The 13,858-nt window shown below is 29.0% G+C and overlaps 1 protein-coding gene across 1 annotated transcript in view; it reads left to right on the plus strand.

Moving 5' to 3' along the window:
- LOC121129144 (limbic system-associated membrane protein) overlaps positions 1-13,858 on the plus strand; it is a 359,843-nt gene that overhangs the window by 148,104 nt on the left and 197,881 nt on the right. The window lies entirely within an intron of this gene.

Raw genomic sequence — 13,858 nt, forward strand, 5'->3', positions numbered from 1 at the left:
CGTAATAAGTAACAGACATTGCTTTTGTTCAAGTAAGGTGTCGAATATGTTACTTACTTGAATTGATTCGATTAATGATATTCTTTATTACAGTATTTTGGATGTATTTTTGTCAGAACTATTCTTCGTCTTTTTTATATAAATTGTTTGAAGTTTTTAATAGAAGTTATGTGCAGAAAGTGGAAACGGATTTGCTTTTTTTTTTCTTTCCTTTTTTACCAAAAGCTTTAAAAGGGATTTATGTCTTCTACGTATGGCCTTTTATATTTAAATTTCGTTTCTACTTCTTTGTATTAATAATAAAAGCAAAAAACAAGTATGTTATCAACTTAATAATATGTAAGTATAGCCAGTGCGTAAAAAAAAGGAAAAAATAATAATCTAAATATTGTTTTGAAGAATGTTTTGGTGGGGAGCAGCTAGGTTGTCACAGTGTTTCAGTAGATTAGCTACAATCTGCTGCGACAATAGGAGGAGGTAGAAATAAACAAGGACATATGCAAGACTTACTACTATCTTGATCATCAATTCTACTCTGAGCCAATAAGTAGCTACAATTATAAATCTTCAACCCATCGTTAGAGTTACTCTTTGTTTTTAACGCATTTTTAAGTATTTTAAAAATAGTTCTCTTTTCAAGAATAAAAGAATAATGATGACTGTGTTGGTAAATAAAAAACATATAGAATTGGGAAATTAATACATAAATCAGGGGCTTCTTCCTTTATAATTTTCTTTTTATCTATGTGGACGTCACTGCAAATTTGATATTATTTCTCTTTAATTTTAATGAGATATTCCTCATGAACTCATAAAGAAATAAAAGTACTTTCTGTCCTAGCGGTTTTATAAACTGTTGCGTTTTAATTTAATAATTAAAGGCATTAAATGAAGTTGTAGAAGGACATAAATCTACTGTCGGACTAAATAGTTATTATGAAATATTGCATGAACATTTAAACATTAAAGTACTTTCTACCTTCTAAAGCCTTTGAAAAAAATGAATTGAATAATCAGCTTTTAGTTTAGATATAATCATTTTGATTAATAGTCTTTTTGTTGAAATATAGAATATTTATATTAAAATTGAAAGGCAGTAGTTGGAGATGGAGTAAATTTAGTTTTACGTCTCAAACAAAATGCTAAAATCGTAGATCGAAAAAAGTACCGTTACTTTTTCAATCCAGTGTCTATAGGATAAACCATCTAAGAAATATTCAATTATTACACTATTCTATTTACAAACACTGTATGTTTTTATTCATCTCTTTTTTGTGTTGCAATTTATTTCATTTGCTTATACAAGTTAGAATTTGTAAAATATAATAACTTGTGCACAGCAAAATATATTGAAACAGGTATTAATTGAGTGTCTAATAAATATAATTATATACTTAATCATGTTATAATTTTTTTCAACTTTATTGAAGTCAGTATAATATTCTCAAAGGATTTTCCCTTTTTATTGCTATTAATTTATCATTTATAAAGTTTGTATAACTACCGAGTGGTCTATAAAAATCTGAACACTTTAAATTTTTAACTTCAACAAGTTATAATTTATTAATTCACAATATCATTTCAACAAAATTAATAGTATAAATAGATGTGTTCCTGAGCTCTCTTAATCATGAATGCAGTTGCCCTAATGATGGCTTCCAGGAGGCTGTAGCACCCGATACGGATGTATTCCTCTGTCATGGAGTCCCATGTGTATTTAGGGACTCGGTGTTTGGCTGACGGACATTACATACCTTTGAATACTTGTCATGGCTGTAGGGAGGTCCAAAAGTGTTAATAAAGAGTTGAAAAGAAATCAAAAGACTCAATTGGACTCATTGAAAAGAGTCTTGAAGCGGAGGAGAAGGGGTTCGTTGATTGATGGTTCAAAAGTGACCCCTCTGTCCTCATAAAACTCTCTCAGCCCACTTCTTGATAGCTCTTGCATGGGCCCTCATGAACTTGAATGGATTTGCTTGGTTGCTTTATTTAACTCATCCGGATCCAGTTTCGCCTTTTTGACAGAAATTGTCTTCCTGTGCAACGTTAAAGACTTTCTGACGACGTAGGCAGTGGTCCTCGAGACGCCCAACTACTTGGAGTGTGCGAATGGTAATTCGTAGATCAGGTTCAAGTATCATTTAATTGGGTTTTACCTAAGGTCGAGAACTCCAATTTGATTTTTATTGTAACTTACTGCTTATGCTTTAATATAATTGAAATACAAATTAATTTCAATCACTCAACCTTCTCTTATTATTGAATTAGTTAGTGTTCAGATTTCAATGGACCGCCCAGTAATATGTATAGCAGGATTATTCTGGAATCGGAAAAATAAGGTTTAAATTCCGATCCTCCTATTCTAATTCTTATGTATCGTTATTAAATATCCAAATTTTTTTAAATTGTGACATTTAAATTTAATTAAACTTACTATGATATACAAAATACCACCTCCAGATATCACGGTAGCTGTGAGATGGAGACGTAATTCCTTGACGGTGGCAGGGAAAACTACATAGTTGGTTCTGAGTCAGGCTCATATTTGTAAAATAAAGCTACCATACTTTTAATAGATCTACTGTTTTAGTAAGAATACGCAGAAGATGAACCTGATATCATGAAACCTCGTCGAGATTTCAACAAATATATTTTTAATTACACTTATTTTCACAGAGTTGGGCATGTTAATATAGCTTAACTTACCATAGATTAGTTATGTTACTTAACGTTTAGCTTAACTATTTAATTATTTAAACAGCGTTATTTTAACTATAACTCAATTAGTTAAATAATTATTTGTCAAAATTAAGTTTAACTTAAGTAGTAAATTTTTTAATTATCTTAACTTTAACTTAACTTGATTAAGTTAAAGTTTAATTGAAAATCTGCATAGGTATCTTTGAACGTGTCCTATTCCACAATAACCTCCTCTGGTAGTTATCCGGTAGCTTCGATTGCATTGGGTTTTTTTTTGTTGGGAGTTTGAATCTGTATTTGCTTCTTGATCGTTCAATTGGAAGTGGGTAAAATTCCAGATAGAACGACAGAATAATCTTTATTATTTAGCCTTGATAAATCTAGCAATTCAACTTAACTTAATTAGTTATTTTTTTAATATCCAAGTTAACATTAACTTAACCAAAGTTAGGTAAGTTAATTCAACTTAAATTACTCTAAAGTTAATTAACTTAAACTTCAGTAATTAATTAAATTAAATTCAAAATTAACTTTAACTTAAGTAGTTCATTTTTATAGAACTTGAAATAAACTTTAATTCAACTAGTTATTAAAACATAAAATAATAATTAACTTTAAATTAACTAGTTAAAAAGATATGATAACTTCCCCATCACTGTATTTTTGTACACCAGTGTCAGTGATATTTTGAATGTAAATTGAAGAAAAGGAAGTTTTTAAATCAGGAATTAAATTATAATGATAACAGAAAAATACATTCCCTCTTCTGTTTACCAACTCAAAAAGAAACAAGGCAGCTAAAATAATGTACTCGATTTTTATTATTACTCTATAGATAGAATATGCACACTTTTTTTTTCTTCAATGATGGTCAAAATAAGGGCAATTTATTAGATTAAATTAGTTATGAATGAAAGATAGAATTACGTTCAAACAATCGTGTAATAAATATCTGAAAAACTTTAAAGAACTTCTTTAGCTAATCAATTTTTTTAATATAATCAGCATAATAATTGATAAATATAGTTCTCTCAATTCAATAAAACATTCATTACTATTTTACTAATAGAAAATGAAGAGAAAAAAATTTACCTGTAAGGGGCCTAGAAAATAAAGAGAAAATAAGTGAATGTTTTATATTAAGAGTGTTGCTTGACCTGTGTCATCAGTTTACTTTTTTGTCCCTTGGTAATCTGTATCTGCCACAAAAAAGATATATAGCTCAATCCCTATTCTGAATACCAAGTACTACTTACTACATTGGGGAAAGTAAATATTAACTTATATATAGTGGTTACAAACATATCCAAAATGATAAAATAATTTATGAACAAGGAAAGGGGCTTTTATTTATGTATAAATATACAATGCACGAACAAAGACAAGTATATCATTCCCCGGGAAATTGTCTTTGAGGGAGATCCCGGGAAATATCAGAGTCTCGTTAGTGAACAAAAAATACTGTGAAATTCAACTATTTCTTTTTAAATTCTAAAAAGAAATAATACATTTTAAACTCATCCCATCCATATTTTTTGAACTTTCATTTTAATCCATTGCCACTAATAGCTCGCAGGTTGGATTTTTAGAGCCTAAAGGTCTCTTTTTTTTTCTTTTTTTTTCCCGTAATCTAGTCCAACCTACAATAGAAACTTAAAAAGCATGTAAGGAAAGAGATATTTTTTAGTAGTACTGGGTGTTGTATAATTGTGAAATACACAACTCAGTCCTTTGGTCTAAAATTCAACTTCCTGTGCTTATATAGTATTAATAATAAACTCAATAATCACTAAAGGATCTACTTCCAAAACACAATAAAGGTGTTTGTAATCAAACGGCTTGTCTCCGGGATTCTATACCTCCATGCATTCGTCGGGGAAGTGAAATTGACCTCAAGCGGCTTTTAGTTAATTCTTTCTTTATCTGACATAAATGTATATATGTTATACACTGTTGATCTTAACTAGTGGTACACATTTTACATTTTCAATCAAGAATGACAATGTCGCAAAAACATCTTATGTCCTAACAGAGTAAACAGAGGCAGTTGAAAGGATCAAAGAAGATTATAAATTTTCTCATGGCAACAAACATTTGTGAAAATTTTTGCTCGTTTCTGATGAAAAAAAATTCACTCATGATACCACTTTGAATAAGTGGAACAGCCGCTACATCATAACTGAACATCTAGACAAGTTACATCAGTGAGACATGTACTAAGAACAAAAAAATCCAGTGTTCGAAATAGGTGAAGTCAAGTTTTAACTTGTACACTTATCGCAGCTTGACTTATATTTAGATTCTTTATATATAACAATTGTTTATTTCACCTTGAGGTTCGTTTAAAAATCTTTTTATTTTCTGACCAAATATGTTTTAATAATCCTCATATTTTAAATGTCCACCTTTAAGAGTCTAACAATTGCCACTGATCAAAATAGATCAATAATGATTAATACGGGGTTTAAAGGGGGAATTTCTAGTAGGTTAAAAAACCCGGGAAAACCCGGGATCCCCAGAAGATAAGTCTTAATACACATAAGGAAATATTGGTAGGAATGGTACATATGATATCTATCCTATTCGTTTCATCATATAGTATACTCATAAGAAATTGTAATTCATTTTCTTATTTACCCGATATCTAATCTAATCATAAGGCAAAAGCCTAGAAACATACATTCAAATATTTACATATTACTTTAATGTAATAATGTAACATAAAAATCTTGAAATTTTCCATGCTCTAAGAGCGTTACGCTCCAGTTACGCTCATATAAACATCCTTACTCTCATATATCATTTATATATTTAAATTATAAGGATATAATTAATAAATATACACAAATTAAAATACATACCTTGCAAAAAGAATTTGCATTTTACATTTTGTAGCCCGTCATACATAAAATAAACATAAAACACATAAAAACCAGTGGGAAAGCTTCTCGACGCTACCTCTGAAACGAATTAGCGTCACGTTCCAGGGTTGTAGTCTATGTAAATATGTATTACTGCAAGGTATTGGTCTTTAAATCCTTGGATGGTCTGTGCCCTTAACATTTTTATCAAATCAATCTTACTGGGTTTTGTCAAGAAGTTCAATCTGCATCTGCCTCATTCAAAATTCAGTCCAGACGGATTAAAAGATAAATTGTTCATACAACTATAAATGCGTGCTTCCGAATTCAGAACATTGTTCTAATGACGTCATTTGAAGTTAGGAGATAATAATATGTGTACACACATTTTTGGTCAAAAGAGTCAGACCGGAGAAAAAATAATCCGTTGAGTGGAACCAAAAAAGGTCGTCATAGAGCAAGACTGAATAAAAAAGTCGATCTCTATCAGTCCAGTATCAATGGTTATTACTCTAAATATTATGAAGAAGAAAAAATATTTGACTAAAAGTTGAGAAAATGCTTTGAAAGTTTGTATTTTACAGGTTCAAAGATAGAGTCGGAGAGAATATGAAATGTTGGAATGTTTAAAAAAAGAAACCGCAAAACAACATGGTAATCATGTCCATTTGAAAATGTTTTTGGGTTAAAGCAACTTAGCTGACAAGATTTTTCATTACATTAGCACCGAGCAACTATGAGATGATGGAATTAAAAAGAAATCCCACTCCGTTTCTTGAAAGTATATAGTAAAGAAATACCCAAATGTCTATCCACAACTCTACTCTGTGTCCAATAAGGACTTACATTTATAAGTCCTACCCCCAACGCCCCATCAAATCCTCATTTTTTAATCTCGTCTTTCACGCACTAATGATTACATTGTGTGTAACTAAAATAAAATAAAAACACTGTTCACGTTCCACCTACAAAAAGTTTTTTGCAGGTTCTATGATCATATTTTTTACAACTAAATTTATAATAGTCCTTTCCATAATGGAACTAATAATGAATACCCCGTGAATAAATGAATAGGGACTTTCTCCTCATACATATTTGCAACAGCAACATTTGCTTTTATGGTATTGTATAATATATTGATTAATTTTTAGTAAAATGCAAGAATATCTTATGTAAATATGGGACCTGGTTTTTTATATTAATAATATTAAATAATGAATGATTATATTGCTTTTGAGACCCTGGTACTAATAATGAATAATTTTCGCCTTTTGATATATATAATTAAGGGAATCATACATAAATATTTAATTGTAAGTTTGAATTTTCAGAGTATGAAATTATGTCTAGACAATGTGATTAAGCAGAGTTCTTTATAAAATATTCTCTTGCTTGTGGTTGGTGGGGCTTCAATTTACAATGACCATAGCCCTCAAGCAGTTTTCAGTTTTTTTAGTCCTTCACTTTGTGTTTTCCTGGTGAGCTTCTTTCCTATGTTTATGAGCCTCCTGACCTTACAAACAAGCACGATAAAGTAATGCACGATGTCTGCGACCTCTTTTACAGAGTTATCAGCGCTTAGAAGATCTGACATCCGTTGTCTATTTGCCTCCATTGTCGTTTTCTTGCAAACGTATTGCAAACAAAAATACAGCATATGAAAGCTGATAAATATCAAAACAATTTATTTTTAATATACCAACATCGGTTCAAAGTAATAATGCCCTTATAAACCTATAATTGCCTTGTTACATAAATATTTAGTTAAACTCTATTTTTTTTAAAGCTTGAAAATCCATTTTTCTAATGAAGGGCCGTCAATAAGATGGATTTTTTTTTGTTTCACGACTGGAATGTAATTTTTCCAAATCTTATATTAAATTAATTGCCGTTGCCTTTATTTCCCACACAACATTTCATACAAGAAAAAAGAACAAAAAAAGGCCCAAAATATGTTTGTAGTTATCCCATTCTTCCTACACAAAGAAGTATTTTTCAATAATTGTTGAGAAGTGTTCACAGCCAATAAAAAAGATAATTCTAGTTTAACCAATCAACGTTCAAAACACATTTATAAACATATTAATACTTTTTAAGTTTTTGTATTAAAAAAAGATATCTTGTAAAAAATCTTTTAAATATTTACTTGGATAGCATATTTAACATATTTTTACAAAAGAACCACCATATTGATTGCTGAATAAATTATGTTATATTACATTTTTAATTTGTTCAGTTGTTTTTTAAGAATCGTTTAAAATCAAGAGTTTTGAGATTTTGATTACAAATTGAAATTTTTTTATTATAAGAAGTGTTTTTCCTGTTGATTATTAAAAAAATGAATGATTTATCATCTCTAAAATTAAGTTTTTTTTAATTTGTCAACATCACATTGTTATAGTCGTTATAAATTAAGAGATTCGCATTTTTTTCTGTCTAATGATCATGAGAGGAAATGACAGAAAAAAATAAAGTGACGTCATCTCTGCTGCCTTAAAAAGCAATATTTTGCCTTGAGAAAATATATATAAGTTATACAAGAAATCTGTTTAATATAAAGTACGCATTTTGTGTCTTTATTTTATAGCGTTAACAGAAAGCAGTATTAAAAATAATATCCTGACAATATTTTTGCAACCGCCCCCCCTCTACAACTTTTTTATCAAATAAAAAAATTAATTATTGCCTTTTTTTAAAGAGTTGTATTATAATTAAATTTTTGTTTTCTCTTTAATTAACTTAAATTGAAAGATTTTTCAAATGTATGATATTACATCATTCTTAACATAACTTATTTTACTGAACACCATAGAGAAATTATTCTATATAGAAGACAAGAGGATTTTGATTGGCACTTTGACATAGTAAGGCTGTAGTAGATTAAAATCTTCAATCTACAGTAATAAAGGTGAGATATTAGAAAGAGTAGGAAAATAAATACAGTGTAATATCTTGAGATACTCGTGGCAAAATTAAAATGAACGTGAGAGCCACTTCAAGTTTTTTTTTATTATTATTTATTTTAGAAGAAATTGCATTGGCATACGAACTCTGGTCAAACAATGAATTGAATTCGTATATCAAGGTATCACTGTATGCTATTTATCTCTGGATATAGAGGTGTACTATCATTTCAACATCAGCTAAAGGAAATATGTTGATTGGTTAACTTATAACTACATCATCAGAGTCTATCAGAGGTGAATGTTGGAATTGGCGATTAATACAAATGGGTGATCAGACGTTCCCAATTTCCAGGGAAAGTCTCCGTTTCGGGTGTTCTGCCCCGCGTCAAAAGTGTAGCCAAAAATGTTGCTGTTTTTAATACTGAATGTTGTAAAAAGCGTGTAGGCTCAAATACAAGTTATTCCGGTAGTCATTTAAGCCAGAAAAAAATATCGTAGGGTGCACAGATGCAACGCCCGCTAACAATACCATATTAGCAAAAACAGATGTTATTTCTTAGGGCAAAAACCATTACTTTTTGCTATGTTTCAGAGCCAAAAGTAATAGTTATCTTTCTCAAGTCTTCTTCTTTTCGTATACTGAAGGTTTCTGAGGCAGGGATAGATGAATAAAGAAATCAAAGTAAAGGTACTCTTTTTAATTATATTTCGACCTTTTGTGTCATATATAGAAGTTAAGTATTCACTTTTAAGTAGAAAACTTCCTTCCAAAAAATATATATTAACCTATATTTATAATGAATATATTTAATTATTTTTCACAGCCGAAATAAAAATGCCCCTTATATGATTTTTTTGAAATCTGTTCTACTTAGATTAATTATAAATGTAAAAAAAAAAAAAAATTACTATGCTATATCAATATATGTCGATTGAGTATCCCTTTAAATATTCAACTATACAATCCCTACTTTTGTAACATTTTATGTATAAAGTTTTGACGGGTGGTTAAGAAAAGTTGCAAAAAGCGATTGCGCTGTCCACAACAGCAAATAAATCAAGTATTTCCATTTATGGCTTCCAAAAAGGAAAGTTTTTAACATAATTTTATGAAAAGCTTGACTTAGTATTTTCTTTGATCATTTCACTTGCTTTGAATTTAAAATTTTTAGTTTATTTTAATGAATTTGTTTTACCAATATATTTATAGTATATTGTGAACTACTCTGGCGTACTAAGTTAAAATAATATTATTTTTATATGTATCAATACGTAATCACATTAGAATTTGTTAATATATCAGGGTCGTCCTGAAATATAATTTATAATTAGTTTTTTTTTTTTTTAGTTTGGGTAAGAGTTTTTTTTTAAATTCACCAAAAAACTAAAATTTTTTGGAAAAAAATTCTAAAATTTCATTTCAAATATTAATTTTTCGAAAATAAATTTCTAAAATCCCCCTTTGCTCCCAAAAAATTAATTTTTTTGGATAAAAACTTCTAAAATCCATAGCTATTTTCAAAAAAGTATTATTTTTGAAAAAAAAAATGAAAATTAAATTTTTTGTAAGAAAATATTAAATTTTGTGAAGGAAAACTTCCAAAACCCCATTGCTATTTACAAAAATTGTAATTTTTTTGGAAAAAAATTGAAAAATTATTTCTTATAGAAAAAAAATTTGAAAATTAAATTAAATTTCAAATTTTAGTTTTCTGGTAAAATGCAAAAATGTCTTTTTTTTTTTTTGGAGGGGGGCTACAGTCCCTCCAGTTCATCCCCTGTGGACGCTCCTGTATATTTACATATATATATCAAGGTGAGATTATATCTCTGCTGAATTATTTGCACATTTTTTTCTGCGTAATAAAAACTCAATTTGACTTACATAAATAGATACAAAAAGGTGAATGTAATTATAACAAGAAGAGGGAAAAAATAATGAAATGTCAAAGACTGTAATGGCATTAAATTACTTATAATTATACATACATAAAAAGAGATAAAATATAAATCAGTTGATATTATAAATTTCAGTAAAAGTAATTTGGATTCCATGTAGTTTGTGACCTGTTCATTCAGGGTGTGAAAGGTAAATGTTCACAATTTTTTTAAATAACCCTAACACTCAATCATATCTTGCGATCCAATTCCTCTTCTGGTACAGTGTGCTGGTGGTGGCGACCAGAACAATGTTTTTTCTAGTAATTAACAACTAATTATATGCTCTACAACATTGCACTGTGGAACATTGTAAAAAAATGAATCTTAACCTCTCTTAAATTGTATAACAAAGATGAGTAAATAATAACGGTTTGTCAAGAATGTGACGGTATATTTCTTTCTCTAGGAGCGAACAAGTATCAAACTGACGCACATTTATCACAAGAGAATAACTTCTATTAAAAATGATGACGTCACGTGTGACTTGTATAATTGAGTTATGTTTTACTCAACTGTTGTACTCATATGAGTATTTTTTAGATGTTCAACCTGCTCCAAATGTTTCAAGATAAAATAATGAAAACATTGTTTTATCATGAAACATACAATTTGGTTGAATTTATAAGACCAAAAAATATCATCCATTGAGTGAAACCGAAAAAATCTCTTAAGAATTAAAAAAAAAAGAAGTACATTTTTATATTGAACCAAATCAAAAATAAATTAATTTTATAACAACAAAAGTTCAGAGGACCTTATACAAATTCAAATCCATTTGAACTCCAAATAAATATTTATAAATTATTGATCGATGTATAAAAATACATTTATGAGAATTTTCTTTTGTTGTATTTTTATATGATTAAGCTGTGAATGTACCTCCACATTGTAAATAATGAGATAATTTATTGAAGTATAGTTTTACTTCAGTTTAATAAAAGCAATATAAAATAAAGGAACAAAAGATGATAACCATCAAAGCAAATTTAATTTAAATAAGTCTATATTCTCTTCTTTTACCACATTTATTAATGTGCTTTGACCATAAATATATAATTATAAATACAAAAAACTTGATTGAAGATGTTGAATATGAATTACTGTATCTAATGAAATCGAATGATCATATAATTTATAGAACATACTTTCTCATAATTAAGTATAAATAATAAGTAAATACTTATAAAAGAAAGCCTAATGGTAGATGCGATTGAATTTCATCCCCCAACATAGTCAATTAGCTAAAAATGAACTAAAAATATTTATTTTTTTAAATTAAAGTGTAACAAACATAAATATTAAGTTATAATTTTGTTATCATATTGCAGATATTGGGATAAATTGGGATATTTTAACTATATCTATTTTTGTAGTGCACGGAAATTATCTTATTTTTTTAAAGTATATATATACACTTACTTATTATGATATTATTTAATAAAAGTTCTGCAGTGTCAGATGGTCATCCTTATCTCATTCTACAGCTATTCTTTAATAACATAAGATGATCAGAATAATAAAGATCAGTTTTATGGACCTATTTAGTACTTTTATATAAAATAGTATTGGATTATACTTGACCAATCTAAAACCCTTACACTTTATTTGTATATAACCGAAGCTTTACACCCTACAGACAAAATACTATTAGCATAAATAATTTTTTATTTACAATTATCATTTTCCACCATGCAAGATGACGTTTTTAAAGATACCTTAGATCAGGGAACGGGAACCTTCCTGTCTAATGGAGCCATAAACGTCATATATTTTAAAATTGCATTATGGGAGAGTCATATCATATATTTTATACTAAATGTAAGTAAATGTGTGTATTTCATGTACGACCAACACATTTCAACTACACTAAGTGAATCAATTCTTAATAATGAAGTGAAGAAGATGGATTAATTCATTCACACAATTGGACATCACAACTATAACCAGGAGGGTATTTTTTTTTTTTTGGGGGGAGGGGGGAAGGTTTGATTTTTTTTTTTTAAATTCAAAAAACTAGAATTCTTGTTCTCCTCCATAATTTGCTGGAAAGAATTTTTTTAAATAATCTTTAAAAAAAAAAGGGTCTTTTCCCCTATTTTTCTGTGATTTTTTTTATTTCAGACAAATAGTTTTTATCTTTCAAAAACCAAAAATTCAATGCCCCTCGGATAACGTTGTGCCACATTAAAGATGGCAGCTATCAGCAGGGTTGACATAATTTTTTTTAGGTTATAATTTCTTTAATTAAAGATTTGTCTACGAGCCAAATGCAGTGATTAAAAGAACCAGATCTGGGTCGTTAGCTATGGGTTCCCGACCCCTGCCGTCAATGATGTCAACTTTATTACCTTCTGTCATTAAGTTTAAACTTGTACAAGTTACAAGGACGAGTTAATTGTATCCTACTCGTTCATAACATATGATGTTCAATTTAATAAATGCTGGGGCTTCATTATTTTGTTGGTCTTCTGTCTAAAAAAATGGCATCCTTTTTCGTCAGAATGAACAGATTCTTTAAAAAAGTTCGGCCAGAATTGGTCGAATATAAAATCTCGCTATAAACTTTATCATAGTCAAAGTATTAGTGAGCTGCACTCAAAATTCTTGAGCGACAAATCTTTAAAAAATATTGGGAAAATATCATGTGTAGTGATAAAAAACTGTGTCTAATTAAAGCATGTAAAAAAATGAAAATGAAAATCAACATGGTAACTCTTACAATTTGAAGAGTGTTTAGGAATAGAGCCGCTGAGCTGTCATGACGTTTCTGCTAAAATCAGCTGTGATTAGGAAGGAGGGGAGAAGGAAATGATCAAAGATATTTGCAAAAATCACTCATCTATTATTTTTTCAAGAAGTACTTACAAACATAACTCCATAAAAAATATTCAAGGTAGCTCACTACCTTTGAATGTTGTAGAAAAGGAAGTTCACAGCTCAGGATTTAAATAATAATGACAAGAGCTGATGAATAGCAAGTTCAATCTTCAAATACCAAAATAACTGACGAGCTAAGAAAGTAGACTCTGATTTTAATCACTAATAACGAGTGCCATATTTAGCAAGATAAGAGTGAACACATTCTTTATAAAAAAGAGCAAGGGAATGCTCACAAAAAAGGGTTAGTGGACAGGTGCATGCTTGGGATTCCTTTGTTGGCACTAATTTTTGACTAATATGCCTGAATTATACTAACGACTCAACTTTTTGCTTTTAGATGTACTTTTTAAATTTTTCAGTTAGTGCAATTGTTTCAAGACTCTTTGTCATAATAAAATAGATGGTATATTTCATACCATTCAGTCCCATGTATGAGACTAAAAAGATATCCATGCATAGAGTAAAACCAAAAAAATGGATACATTATTAAATATAGGTACAGAAAAAGTCCTTTAAGACAGATTTGGGGAAGAATAGGTCTCATATTTAGTCATAGGGAAGTAAAAATTG

This window comes from Lepeophtheirus salmonis, chromosome 14, assembly GCF_016086655.4.
Source record: "Lepeophtheirus salmonis chromosome 14, UVic_Lsal_1.4, whole genome shotgun sequence".
In the NCBI taxonomy this organism is placed as follows: Eukaryota; Metazoa; Arthropoda; class Copepoda; order Siphonostomatoida; family Caligidae; genus Lepeophtheirus; species Lepeophtheirus salmonis.